Source organism: Amblyomma mixtum, chromosome 5, assembly GCF_055824585.1.
Source record: "Amblyomma mixtum isolate Tamu chromosome 5, ASM5582458v1, whole genome shotgun sequence".
In the NCBI taxonomy this organism is placed as follows: Eukaryota; Metazoa; Arthropoda; class Arachnida; order Ixodida; family Ixodidae; genus Amblyomma; species Amblyomma mixtum.
This window is the reverse complement of record NC_143016.1, coordinates 81,529,550-81,543,660: the sequence shown is the minus strand read 5'-3', so window position 1 is coordinate 81,543,660 and position 14,111 is coordinate 81,529,550. Positions and strand designations below refer to the sequence as shown.

Here is a 14,111-nt window from a genome sequence, read left to right as displayed (position 1 = left end):
CATGGGCCGCTTGGTTCTGCGCCGATGTTATCTGGAACGTATGTACTCTTATCGTATTCAGTAAAACGAGGGCGGAATTCGAACCCGCGACTTTGTGCTCGCCAGCAGAACTCTTTGACCGCTGATCCGCCGCTGTTGGCACAATATGCCACCGGCAGCCGTGTGGGTCAAAGTTTAAGTGGAAAACGTAGTACCCTATATGGCGCCACCTTGTATTGAAAAGTGAACAGCACTTGACCTCTACAAAGTTAGACACAAGCTTCCAACACGGATACTTAAAGCAAAGCCTCAAAAACAAACAGTGGTAGCGAACCTTCCCTTTCTCGCCAGAGGCGATTTAGTCTCCTAAGGTCCGATGAACTAACTTCGGTAAGACACCGCAGAGGTGACAGAGTAACCGACATGGTTGTGAAAGAGGACAGATAACCTGAACTAGCGCGCGTGCGTGCGGTGCCACGCAGTAAAAACGTGAGCAGAACGCTCGCTCTCATTGGTCTCCAGCGTGGAAAGGTTCCTTCACCTTGGGCCTCGCATATCGCGTAAGGACCCCGAGACGCCGCCTCGGGACACTGTCCGCTGCTGGGCCAGGCAGGCACTGATGAGATTGGAATCGACGACCTTGACTGGTAACGGCGCCGGTCTCTCTCATCGGGCGATCAAATCGCGGCTCCCGCGCTCATTCCTAATAGATTGGAGCAGGTCTGAGAGCAAACGAGGAAGGCGGGGGGGGGGGGGGGGGGGGGGTGAGCTGGCAAGAGGGAGGGCAGTGGAGGCGCACGACTGGACTTCGAAGTTCATTAACGCGTCCACTCGCTGGCTCTCTGTCTTCGAAAGCTCGCGAACACCCGCACGGGCGGCAGCGGAGAGCGCGGATTAACGCGCCTGGATTAAGGAGTCAGGGGGCGCTTGGATTCGGAAGCGACGAGAGAGCTTAGCGCAACCCGTTGCCGGGCTCAGCAAGCCGCCCCTCCACGGGGTCCGAACACCGCGCGCGCATCCGCCCACGCGCGGGCCACCCTTTCGGGACAGCAGCCGCCTTCCCGAGCGCCGGTGGCGGCTCCTTGCGTCAGGAGCAGCTGCTCGCTCCTCGGCGCTCGCCCGTGACGTCATCGTCGGGCCAGTGGCTCGCGCACGCATGCCGGTCCATTGATCGGGTCGCCGAGGGTCCCGCGGTGGCGTCAGCGGCCCGTTTCCATGGGAGCCCGGAATGCCGCAGATGGGGAACAGAAAAGGCCGGCTGCTCCCGCCAGCCGTCCCTCCCTTCTCGATTGAGGAAGGGGTGCGGGAAGCGAGCAGGCATCCTTGTCGCCAAGGTGTAGCCATGTTGACGACTTCGGCTGCTTCCCCCTCCTCTATGCCTCCGGGCTCTCTCTCCATGCCTCCTTTAATATCCGTCAGCATCAAGTGCAGAACAGGGTATGAAAAGGGATTGGAGGGGGGGGGCACGGCGGAGGTCATCGAGGCTAAGGACCGGCGAGCAATAAGAACATTTAGCGTCGTCTTCGGAGGCTGCTCGCACAGGGCTCAGACATTGCCACATTGGTGACACGATGGCTGTCCCATAGAGCTCCAGACGGGGGGGAACGATGGAGGATGTCTCAGTCGCCTCGAACCATCCTATTATTCGGTCAAAGGAAGCGAAACAGACTAGTCCCCCGACCAAGCCATTACCCGTTTCGACATATCAGCTCGGGAACGAACACACGCTTGTCAAGCTACGCATCCGTTCCTGACCAGTGTATACGGTGCATGCGGTCAGTATTCTTCCGTCTCACAGAACCAGAAGAAAGATGTCGCATCAGATTCACTCGTGCTCCGTGGATTGTTTCGTGCGACGAGTTCACAAAACCGGTCCACAAGGCCGGGACAATCTAGCAAAAAAAAAAAAAAGTTTGCTTGTCGCCCTCTCCAAGCGTGCATCAGTGTCTGCCAGAGAAGATTGGCTGCGGGACTGGTGATTAAAATGCGGGGCAGTGATCGCATTGTATTCACGAACGCGCATCGGGCAGAGAGCGGACAGATTCGTTTCAGCGTGAGCTGGGACGTTACGCAAACTTATAGGATCCGGTTCCTTCTTTGCGGCTCTAGATCGCCGTACACGGAATATTTGTGACAGTCAGAAAACAATGAGCGCGACAGCATTACGTGTACTACTTCGTTGCACTAATTTATACGAACACGGGTTCTCTGTCCGACCCCGTCGTCTTCTTAAACGCGGTTCAACAACGGGCCTTTAGCGCACTCCCTTTTATAAAAGAGAGTTTGCAACATGACAGCTTACCCCCCTTTTTACTCCCACATAGGCGTATTTTTGTATAGAGTGTAGAGACAGAGAAAACTTTAAAATGCGTTCTTGGTCCAACAGATTTCAAATGCATTTTCATGTAGTTCGCAAAGAAGTGAACAGCCCCTCACGTACGGCTATAAACATAACTTTAAAAGCAAAACGCCGGAATGTGCAAGCAAAACTGCATCGGAAAACGAAACAAAAAAACGGATGAATGTACAGCAAATACTGGACAGTGACCGCAAATGCCGCCCCGTCGCCACCACAACGTAGAGGGTACACAAAGCCCGCGCTAAGTGCGCGAGAACAACAGCGACAACAGAAAAAACAAGAGCGCACGGCTCCTGAAAAGCCGCAGCCGCTAACGGCCACAGCCAAGGCAGTGGGTTCCTCATTACTTACATGCGCCACGCCTCCCCATAGGCGCTATCTTTCCGGCAGCTAGTCGCCCGTTGCGCAAGGGAAGCTCGCTAAGAGCTTGGCTGCAGACCACCATTTCTGCGGAAAAGCTCTTTCGCGAAATCGTTTTCTTTCGTCCCCCGGGGCAGCTAGGTGGGGGAGGGAGGGAGGCCGCACCTCTTCCCTTCTTTCTTTTTCTGCCTGCTCCCGCATTCACTCCATTGACCGCGACGGAAGAACAGCACTACGAAAGCAGCGCAAGATCGAATCTGTTGCGGCAGCTGCGCGAACTAACGCTTGCGGCGCGAAGTCGAAAATCCCTGTATACACCTTTCTGCTACATACTCTGTTTTGCTAAAGCTATTGCAGCCGTTACAGCATCCAACCAGCGCCCGTGACTGCTCGCACGCACTAACGGATCTATGCGCCACCTGTTTTAGAAAATATCAACTATTCCGATCGATTTAAAACGTATAAAGAGATAAAAATATAGTTGACATTATTCGAATAGGTGACGCTACAATATGCAGAACTCAAGTGTTCTAAACGAATCCGCCGAACAATTATAAAGGTATATGGGGGTTTTACGTCCAAAAGCGACTAAGGCTATGATGGACGCCGTAGCGAAGGGCTCCGGAAGTTTCGACCACCTGGAGTTCTTTAACGTACACTCACATCGCACAGTACACGGGCCTCTAGAATTTCGCCTCCATCGAAATTCGACCGCCGAGGCCGGGATCGAACCCGCGTCTTTCGGGTCAGCAGCCGAGCGCCATAACCACTGAGCCATCGCGGTGGCGAACAATTATAATGTGTGTGTGTGTGTGTGTGTGTGTGTGTGTGTGTGTGTGTGTGTGTGTGTGTGTGTGTGTGTGTGTGTGTGTGTGTGTGTGTGTGTGTGTGTGTGTGTGTGTGTGTGTGTGTGTGTGTGTGTGTGTGTGTGTGTGTGTGTGTGTGTGTGTGTGTGTGTGTGTGTGTGTGTGTGTGTGTGTGTGTGTGTGTGTGTGTGTGTGTGTGTGTGTGTGTGTGTGTGTGTGTGTGTGTGTGTGTGTGTGTGTGTGTGTGTGTGTGTGTGTGTGTGTGTGTGTGTGTGTGTGTGTGTGTGTGTGTGTGTGTGTGTGTGTGTGTGTGTGTGTGTGTGTGTGTGTGTGTGTGTGTGTGTGTGTGTGTGTGTGTGTGTGTGTGTGTGTGTGTGTGTGTGTGTGTGTGTGTGTGTGTGTGTGTGTGTGTGTGTGTGTGTGTGTGTGTGTGTGTGTGTGTGTGTGTGTGTGTGTGTGTGTGTGTGTGTGTGTGTGTGTGTGTGTGTGTGTGTGTGTGTGTGTGTGTGTGTGTGTGTGTGTGTGTGTGTGTGTGTGTGTGTGTGTGTGTGTGTGTGTGTGTGTGTGTGTGTGTGTGTGTGTGTGTGTGTGTGTGTGTGTGTGTGTGTGTGTGTGTCTTCTGAGATAGGAGGTTCAGGACAGTCTTCTTCCGCCGATAGGGCTTTGTTTGCTTTTGTGAACAGAGGATCCGTACGGTTTGCTTCAGGCTTACCGGCAACAGATAAGCAGTTCGAGCCGTATAAACGTCCTCGCAACTGAGCACCGTGTTTTGCTCCGCACCAATAAAGCTTAGCTTCTACTGCACTGCACGGTTCTTGCGACGCAGATAAGGTAGAGTGACGTGTTACGTAACGTCGTGCGTTGTGCTGCTACAACCGCGTAAAAGCGCGCTGCATAATAAAATAGGGGCGGCCTCATGCGCAACAGAGGAAGCAGCAGAGGCGGCACGGCCGACAACGAAACTGACGCTTCACGGACGAACAGCGTTGTCGAGCGGATGCGGCGCACAATGCAATGCAAGAAACAAGAAAAATAAAGGGGTGAAATCAGAGAACGTAAAAAAATGAAGTGCTTGAAAATATTTTTATAACATGCACGAAAATACTCATCCCGAATGGAAACGCGCACACACAAATGCGAGCACACCTGGCCGTAGCCGGTAGCGGAGGGAACAGCGGACGCGACAAGGCGCCGGGGAAAGGGGTCCAAGGGTGACAGCATCACGGCGCCGCACAAACAGCGACCCAGCGCTGCCGCGTGTTGTTGCCCTTTCGAGGGTAGAGCACATCTGTCTGCCGCTGCATCCCCCTCTTCCAACAACACATCACCTTCCAACGCTTTCACCGCAAAAACGGCAAAAACCTTGCCGCGCGGAAAAAGTGGCAGCCTGAAACGACTTCCGTTTCCCTCGATGAGCAGCGACTCTCGTATTTTACGACCGAAGCTCCTCTGCGTTCATCCACCCCCGCGCACTCCTTCACAACTCCTCTCTGCCCCCCCCCCCCCCCCCCTTCAACTTCACGATTTGAATTCCCTCTTTTTTTTTTTTTTTTGCTCTCGGGGTGTGCTTGATTGATTACGATTGTGATCTCGGTAGGGAAGGAGAACGCCCAGACTCCAGAGTAACCTCCCTCTCTGCAAATGTCTGTCCCGTACCAACCCGTACTGGCAACGGAGAGGGTAAAGAAAGGGGAAGAGACGCCAAAACAGGGAAAGAGGAAGGAGGTGACTCTGCAGGAGTACAAAGCGTGTCTTTTCTTCCCTTCTTCCGCAAGCAGCAGGCTGCTTGCGGTCAGCGCTCATATATTTCACGGCACACGCCAAGGTTCGGCAGTACGGGGAAGGTGACAATAAAGAGGGGAGGGTGGGAGATCTGTGGGCGACAAAGTTGCGTTTTCGAGATGCATATCGAAGCGGAGAGGAGGATAGGACGGGCATTATGCTCTGCAAAAACGGAGGGGAGGGGGAGACCCGTGGCCCGCGGTGCGAGGGGCTGATTGTGCGGCGGCCACCGCGAGCTCATCGAAGCAGCCACGCGTGCTGCTTGCTGCTGCGGCCTTGTGCGTGCGTCCGTGTGTGCGGTGTAGACGAGATGTGCGTGCATGCGAGGGAGAGAGAGAGAGAGCCACGCGCTGCCGGCGAAGGTCACGGGCGCCGATTCCTGTCGAGCACCTTCACTTGCGAAACGTCGCCGCCGCCGACCGCGACGTTTCGGCTCCCCTTGGGAAGGGGGAGGGACGTGGATGCTGTGTGCATCCGCGCAATCGCAATCACTGATAAACGGGCGAGCGAACCTGGACGGCCTATGCGGAGAGAATGGTGATTACTTAGAGCGTGGACGTGGAGAGCGGCTTAGTCTAATAAGGTTGAGGGATCGAATCCCGGCTGCGGCGGCACCGCAGAAATGCTGAAAAAATACCGATGCGCTACCGTACCGTACCATCTGCCATGTCGATGAACTGCGTGGACAGTATCTCAACACCGGCACGAGTCCCGTGCAATGCGGGGACACCAATACAGCACATTCCAGTAATGGAATGCGTTTATATTTCGAAATTCGCTATTTAGGATGTAGAAAAGTAGGCGGTAGGCGAAAAGTGGGGGATTGGTTGACTACTTTCAGCAGTGCCCCGCCGCGGTGGCTCAGTGGTTACGGCGCTCGGCTACTGACTCGAAAGACGCGGGTTCGATCCCGGCGCGGCGGTCGAAATTTCCGGAGCCCTTCACTACGGCGTCCCTCATAGCCTGAGTCACTTTGGGACGTTAAACCCTAATAAACCAAACCATACTTTCAGCAGAGATGTCCGCTGTACTGTTTCACGCAGAAGCTATCACCGTTTGCTACATAGTTCAGCAATTTAAGCAGACTGTACGTGTGCCTTCTCCCCTGCACCATTACGCTATAGCTCACGAAGGCGGAGTTAAACGGCTCGCCGGTATGTCTCCGAAGGCAGCATTATGCCAGCATCAACTTTCTTCGGTGCCGCACGAGGCGTAGCGAATCGAAATCCGCTGGTGCGGTATACCTGGGGCGCGGCCCTCGGGGACTTCGAGACGGCCGCGCGCCACCCACGGCCAGGCCACACTGGTTGACAGACACCGCTTTGGCGGCGTGGCCTCGCAGCAACCTCGACGGTCGGGCGGGTCCCATTAATGCACCGGAGCGGTTTAATGCGAGTTCGACGAGATGGTTGTTGAATGTGAGACGACGCGTTAGGCAAGCATGGGTGTCTAGGCTTAAACGGCGGGGCTCCTAATGGAGGCTTCGATGGACAGGTTCAGATTAGTAAAATAAATTCGAACTGGTGATAAAACTGGGCTGGCCGCGGGCACTTGACTCGGAGAACAGACATCCGCTGGCCCATTATGGTAACGTAACGAATTCCAAGAGAATATTAACGTAACCAGGTTTGGCACAGACTCCGGTGGGCGGATGAGAATAGGAAGTTTGCTGGGATAGATAGGTCGGCCGCGGCTGGCATCGTATACAAGGCCGCCGATCGGAGGTCGATCGGAGGGGCCCGCTGCCGTGCGTAATCTTTGTGATGATGATGACCACTATGCCCACGAGAGAAGTGCGTACTACCAAAACGAGCAGTATGGCCATCCAGTACAGTTGTGGGCGGATACGACATATATCGCGGCCACTGGAAGAAGGCTCACTACGTGATAACCCAGGCCACAGAAGTTGTGCGCACGTGGCGAGCGGTCTGCCCGAAGATAACGGCAACACGACGATCAGGTCCCCAAGACAAGATTCCAGAGCTAAAGGAGCGAGTTGTGTGCGTGTGCGCGTATGTAACGTATACCTACTATTCGGACGCTGCTCACACGGCTAAACGCACAAAAAGACATACACTGCGACGTAACACGAAAACAAAAAAAAAATGCGTCAGTAAGGGCAGAGTGCCACCTTATCTTGCTTATCGTTGTTGGGCACAGACATCACCATGCGACTGTTCCTTTTACAAGCGTGCATGCCAGCTCTATTTCTCTCGCGCACAAATCAAGCGCTGATAACCACCTAGAGAGCAAGGCTGACTTAAACGCGGCATTAATTATCGTGCAGCAGCGGATGGAAAAGCAATCAATCTAATAACCAGACAACACAAAATAGAAATGAAAAAAGTGAAGGTTATCGAAAACGACCCCATGACATGCATGCCACACACGCGAAAACGTGACCGCGAACGGCGCACCACAGGGGAATGCCAACGGCATCACGCATGCTCGTGTAGAGGTCGACACCGTCCACGCGCTCTAATCGCTAGAAATCTCGCGCCGCAGCCCATCACCGCAAACACACGGATAATGCAAATGGCTTTGCCCCGTGGAGCCGTTTCCACTTGCGCGAGAGAACTCGAGCCGTTCTCCACCCTTCAGCGTACTCCGCAGCTAAGATGCCCTTTCCCTCCTTCGCTCGGTAGGGGAGAGAGAGAGAAGGTGCGGTGATTATCTCTTCGCCCCACAGCGATCCACTCGGCGTTGAGCACACAACCCCTCGGCGCCCGCTATCGGAGGCGGCCGTACGGCCTCCTCTTATGCTCATGGAGATATAGAAGAGAGGGAGGCGCGCCAAGCGCGTGACGATAAACGCGCGACCGGCGGCAGTGACTCGGAAAATGTCCTCGCGATTCGAAGCGGTGGACGGCGAGTGTGCACTGCGCGCACTATTATCAATGGGCGTCTCGACTGACTCGTGCCCTTGCCCGACACTTCCTACGAGTGCGTGTGTTGATGCCGGACCGGTGTTGGTGTCGTTAAGGGCTCTTCAGCGCCACCGACGCTCCACAACGACCCGCGCGTACGCTGTGAACATATCCGCATCACATCAGGGGGATCCTTCCCCCCTTTATCAGCTAGAAATTTTCCGCGTGAACACTGCACTGACCTTACTTCACCGACCAAAAAACCTCGCAACAATATACATGCTGCAGGAAATAACCATCAATCTGTCCCAGCATCTTCTAGCTTCAGTAAGGTATATATATGGTTTGGTTTTTATGGGAGTTTAACGTCCCAAAGCGACTCGGTCTATGAGGGACGCCGTAGTGAAGGGCTCCGGCGTGTTGGCTGGAGGAGAGACGCTGCTCTTTGTCTACGTAATTAAGCATCTCCTCGCGTTGAAAACTTTTTCTTATAGCAATTGCACCAACCAGCCCCTCAGCGTGTATAACTGCGACACCAAGTTACGGGCCAGTAAGGGGTGGGAGAAAGATGTGATCACCGTGAGAACAATTGGATGGTGCACCACTTTATTTTGGCAAACACTACCAGAGACTTTGTGTTGCAAAAAATTATAACGCGTCAATAGCTGAACTTCAAGCGCCACATGGCGACAATTACAGACAGGCTGCTTTATTTCACCCCACCGTCTCTCATGCTTTCTCCCCACCTTTCCTCCTGATTGTACCACCTGTGGCGTGCCCAGATCCACACTTTTCCACTACTTTTGGGAATGTCCTTCCCCAAAGGCAGTACCCACCAACCCCAATCCCACTCATTCTTCCTGGGAGGCTGCTTTACGGACCGCTCAGCCCAACGGCCAGAAATGGCTGGTGGATCGGGCTTTACGTGAAGCACAAGCCCTTGGACTCCTGGACCAGTAGTGGACCACCCTGGAAGATTTTTTTTTTGTGTGTGTGTAATAAAGTTGTTTCCATCCATCCAGCCTAGCTGAACTTCAGATGTGAGCGCAAGTTTTCGCCAGTAGTTGCACCTCGCCGCACCGTTGTCGTCTATAGTCTCTAAACAGTGTATCTATGCACTCAGAAGTTACGCGATCGGCCGCGTACAATGACACGGACACACACAGCGCGGGTGTGCTTCAGCCATCGGCGCGTGTAAACAAAGCGCGCGAGCGCCCACGTACAGATAAAGCGGATGTCGCGTGACCTTGCGAAGCAAGCAAGGCATGGCCGGGGCGTGCGTGCGACAGACCCTTGTGCAACCGGGCATGCTCCCGGGCGAAATGGGCGCGTTTGCGCGCTAACTGAAACCCACTATCCCGCATACACACACATGCACAAATGCGTCTACATAGCGCGATCAACCGAGGGTCGCAATAAAGATACCTCTTCAACGGAACCTCCATACCTGCCCTCTTCTCGAGAAGTAGTTCCGTATCTGGCCGGATAGGTGGCAGCATTATACAGCGGGCGTTGCTGACGTTATAGTCGCGTTACCACCGGCGTCGGCAAGCAACCTGGCAAGCATGCGCTCGTTTTCCGGCATCAGCCACTCGGCAAGGAATGGTGTAGAAAGAAGAAAAGAAAAACGAAAGATAAGAAAAACAAGAAAGGCGGATCCAGCAGGCATCTCGCCAGGCTCGTGTGGGGTGACGGCAACGAGCTGATATGCGTATATAGCGTTATGTATAGGGGGAGCGGCGCGCGCCGAGCACGTGTTTTATTGAGAGTCCCTCTTGTTGCGACATCTTTGCGGGCGAGGGGGAAGGACGTCGGAGAATAGAGGTGAATACTCGGTCCGATCGGTCAACTCATACAGATATATATTTATATATAGACATATATACAGTGGAAAGAGGAGGAGAGGTGGGCTCGGAATGGGAAGAGGCGTATATAAGTGCCTTCTATTCCTGGAGTAATAACGTGAGCTGCATCTTCCGCTTGTTACGCCCTGAACGGACTCGTTCAAAGGCGGAGACTGCGCGCGCCTGCGTGAGCTTGAAATGATCCGCGTACGACGGAACTCTCGCTCTTTTGAGATAACAGTGGAAGGCCGAACTCTTATATGTACCTCTGCGGAATACGCAAATTGGCCGGCAGGCCGCGGCTGCTAGGTGTCTTGTTTTCAAGGTTCTCTGACTGGAGAGAGCGAAGGCTCGCTGGACTAAAGTGGTCTATACAGCGGTGAGCCCCCCTGCATAGCTCGCTTCATTGCAAACAGATCTGGGTGATACCAGCGATACATGAGGCGTTAGTTCTACAACAATGGCGTTCTTTTGACTGTAGTTTTTCATCGAACGCGTCCATCCGCTTTTTTTTTTGTTTGTTTGTTTGCACCCATGCAAGCATATATGATGTGCTGCTTTCACAACTCGGTATCTAGATGGTTAATTTGTAACTAGATACCTCTGCAGCGCTAGTTTGTTTGTCCAAATGTCCGCCACCAAATAACCTGATCAAGGCATTCATTGATCACTGCTTTATCTTATCTATACACGATTAAAACTGCATCCGAAGAAACTGACCTCTGAAGCCTTGAAGGAAAGAGTGAAACCCTCAAATGACTATCAAAATACTGTCGCTAGTCGCACTCTGGTTCGACACTGTTCCCGGAATAAGCGAATACGTAGATCACGCACGTAAGAGCATGGAATAACTGGAACTTCACCACAATTCTAGTCCGTACGCCTTTGTTCAGTCCACCGGAGGAAAATCTTTACTAACAGTGGTAAGTTAGGCCAAATGAGGATTTCGAAATTTCGCCGCGGGGTCACTGAATTTCAACCTAGCTGCGCGTCTTTTGTTCGCTTTGGGTTTGAGGGGCAAATGGCTGCGAATGCTAATTTTCCGTTCTTGTGAGAAAGAAATAGAAGGGCTTTTTGAGGCATTTAATTTCATGCAGATTCATCACATTTTCCATGCGCTGTTCAGGATTTGAAATATGATACCAAGACCTCCTTTTGCCGCAGAGTCAAGCAAATGCAATTCAAGGACTTCGTTATGGAAGGACGATTATAGGCCGCTTCCTATACTGTTCCGAACCTAACCTCATACAATATGCAGGCAGCTGGTTGACACCTCCATACTACGAAAACTTCCAATGCGATTGTCGTGTGGTTTATTATTAACTGAAGAGTTTTCTAGTTTAAAGTGTCAGTCTCTAACAGACTGTGCACGTAGTAGAATAACATCGGCGGCATCGCACAGAAAAGGACAATCGTCAGTGCGTTCGAATGTTTCCGCAATTCGTCTCCGTTTAAAGGTCACCCCTCCGATAAGGTAAGATCATATACTGCAATTCAAACAATAGAAATATCGTCCCGCAAGATCAGCTCGAAAAGCAACTACTTCACGGCGCGGTCCTGCGTAGCAGAATATGAATACCATTAGCAGAAATGAGCGCATTAGGCCAGCCCCAATAGTCAGAGAGGTGAAAACCGTGTATAGCTGAAAGAACGAAGGAAAATAACGCCGAAAGGAAGAGATTGTATAGAAAGTCGGGCACTTTCCCAGAAGGCAGCGAACGCAGCGATCCCGGCCGACGTGATCGATAAGTCGCTGTCACCGAAAGAAGCACACAAAAGGAGACCCTAAAAGGTCCTTTTATATTCCACTACTTACTTGGGCGTTTGAATTTCTTTTCCGAAGACGGGAGAAAGCGGATTGTAAGAGAAGACACGTATACCTCGCTTTTTTTTTCTCTTTCTGCCTTGCCACGAACACACATACAGAGATACGCGCACAGAATGACAAGTCAGCGCGGGTGAACTGCAAGGAAACAATAACCCGTGACAAAAAAAAAAAAAGAAAAATTGGAGACGAGAGCATCTTCTCATTCTTCGGCTCTATCGGCGCGTTTTGACGCTTCCAAGAACGTAATAAACGCGAATAAAAAAAAAAAAACATCCGCACAACTGAGAAACCGGATTGCGCAGACACGAAATTCACGCCGGTGTGAGTTGATCCATTTTGTTTCTGTAGTGCGAAGGATAAAAAAATAAAAATAAACACCGAGTCTTCATCGGGCGTGCTTCATAAAGGTCCGCGCCGATGCATCAACTTGTAGGCGGACGTCGAGCAAACTCCTAGCCTGAAACGTTTGAGGCGGTTTTTGTCGAACAATGTCCGTCCCGCGGACGTCAAAAGTGGCCCGAGCGTATTTGAGACGGCAACTTTTACACTCACGACTTCGCGTCTCGAAAATGGCGAACTGTAAGCGTGAAACGAAACGCGAGGACGAAAGGTCAACCTTATCGGCACGGTCTTTTTCTCTCCTTCCAGCCAACATTTGTTTTCCGGATAAGGCAACGCAGTGAGCGCCTGCAAGACGGAAGTAAGTGTTCCAGTTGCCAAGATCTGTCTCCGAGTGACACGTGGTCCCTGAAGACCATGTAATCACGGGGGACTAGTTGGGAGCCGTTAGAATCCACGTCACCGTCTCCCCTGAGCTTTTTTACAAATTAGCAATGTTCTATATACTAGGAGTTGATTCAACGGGGCAACGACAATCACGGTTTACCACGAAAGCGGGAAGAGAAACGAGTTGAAAGTGACAGCGACAGACAAAAAAAAAAACGAATTAAATATGGTTCGCGATTTGGTCAAACATTAAGTAGCAGTAGCAAACAGAGTCGGCACTCACCGGTTCTCGAGTCCGAGCGTCACGGGAAAGCTGCGCTTCCAGGAGAGAGAGAGAGAGTGATTGGCTGTCTCCGAATCACCGACGGCAGGGCATGTGGTGGTGACAATCCTCCCGCCCGAAACCCATGGGCACGGTGAACGTCGAGGAGAAGCCGGTTCGCTGAAGACACCCAAGACGAAGGCGAGAGGCCCAGAAGAACAACTTTCCCCACTTCTCCACAGGAGGATCACGGAGGCAAATTTGGATTGGCAGTCGAAGGCCCCGACTCACAATTCGCAATTCTCAACTTCTCACGGCGCTGTCAAAGAGAGATAAAGTATGTAAACGTGTGCGTGTTGTAAAACGTCGGAGGACGGTGTTGTGTTGATGATGCGCGTGTCGCGAACCAACGTCGCGCCGGCGCGCTTCTAATCACGCCGCGATCTCGGCTATCCGGCGACGGCGGCAGTCCGAAGAACTGGAAGGCGCGACGCGGTCTTGGTGGAGGAGAACACCGCTGCGAAACCACCACTGCACGTCGGGCCCAAATCCAACGAAGACGACCGCGGCGAAGGCACTTCACAGGGAAACAACACTGACTTGGTCGGACTGCCCAGGAAAGTGATTGCTGCCGCTCGACTTCATTAAAGAAAAAATGTACGGCTTGGTAAAAAACGCCACAATCACGACGGCTTTTTTCTTCACGCCCTTCGTAGCAACTCGAAGGCCGCCGCCGGTGCAGCTCGTTCACGCACCGCACAGCCGCGCGTCGTCTGCCAAGGCGCGCGGCCAAAGCCAGGAGAGGAGGAGCGGTGCGCATGCGCGCGCGCCGACGTCAGCGAGCGCCGGGCCAATCGGCGCCTCCAGCTCGGTACGGGTCAGCCGTGACGTAGCGCAGGTGAGCGAGAAAGGAGAAAAGAGAAAGAGCAGCGCACGCGCCCGTTAGAAAATAAACGAAGAAAACGGCGCCTCAATGAATAGCAATACAAGAGAAAAACAAAACGCGCGGCAGCGAAAAAGAGGATGAGCGAGAGGAGAGAAAGAAAAGTACCGCTGTTCCGCTAAGCGGAGGGATACAGATGCTCCGCGCTCGAACGTAGTCCGCGCCGGCGCGGGCGCTAGCGCTCTCTTGCCGCGCGGGCAAACGGATAATGCGAAAGAGGACGGGGAGAGGGGCCGGCGCTGGTGGCTTTTGTTGTTTTTTTCTCAGGTTGTTGTTGCTGCTCCTGCCGCTGGCTGGAGGCCAGGAATTTTATCTAGCCCAGAATGAAATCGAAAGCTTGGAATAACAATCAACC

At 52.8% G+C, this 14,111-nt stretch overlaps 1 protein-coding gene across 9 annotated transcripts in view; it reads right to left on the bottom strand.

The window, feature by feature from the left end:
* Positions 1 to 13,596, bottom strand: part of Mef2 (myocyte enhancer factor 2) — a 127,666-nt gene extending 114,070 nt beyond the window's left edge. For all 9 annotated transcript variants that reach the window (XM_089545267.1, XM_089545270.1, XM_089545274.1 and 6 more), the window contains exon 1: positions 12,835 to 13,596. The gene's annotated coding sequence lies outside the window, so the exon portion shown is untranslated. The remainder of the gene's footprint in view (positions 1 to 12,834) is intronic.
* Between the last annotated feature and the right edge of the window lie 515 nt (positions 13,597 to 14,111).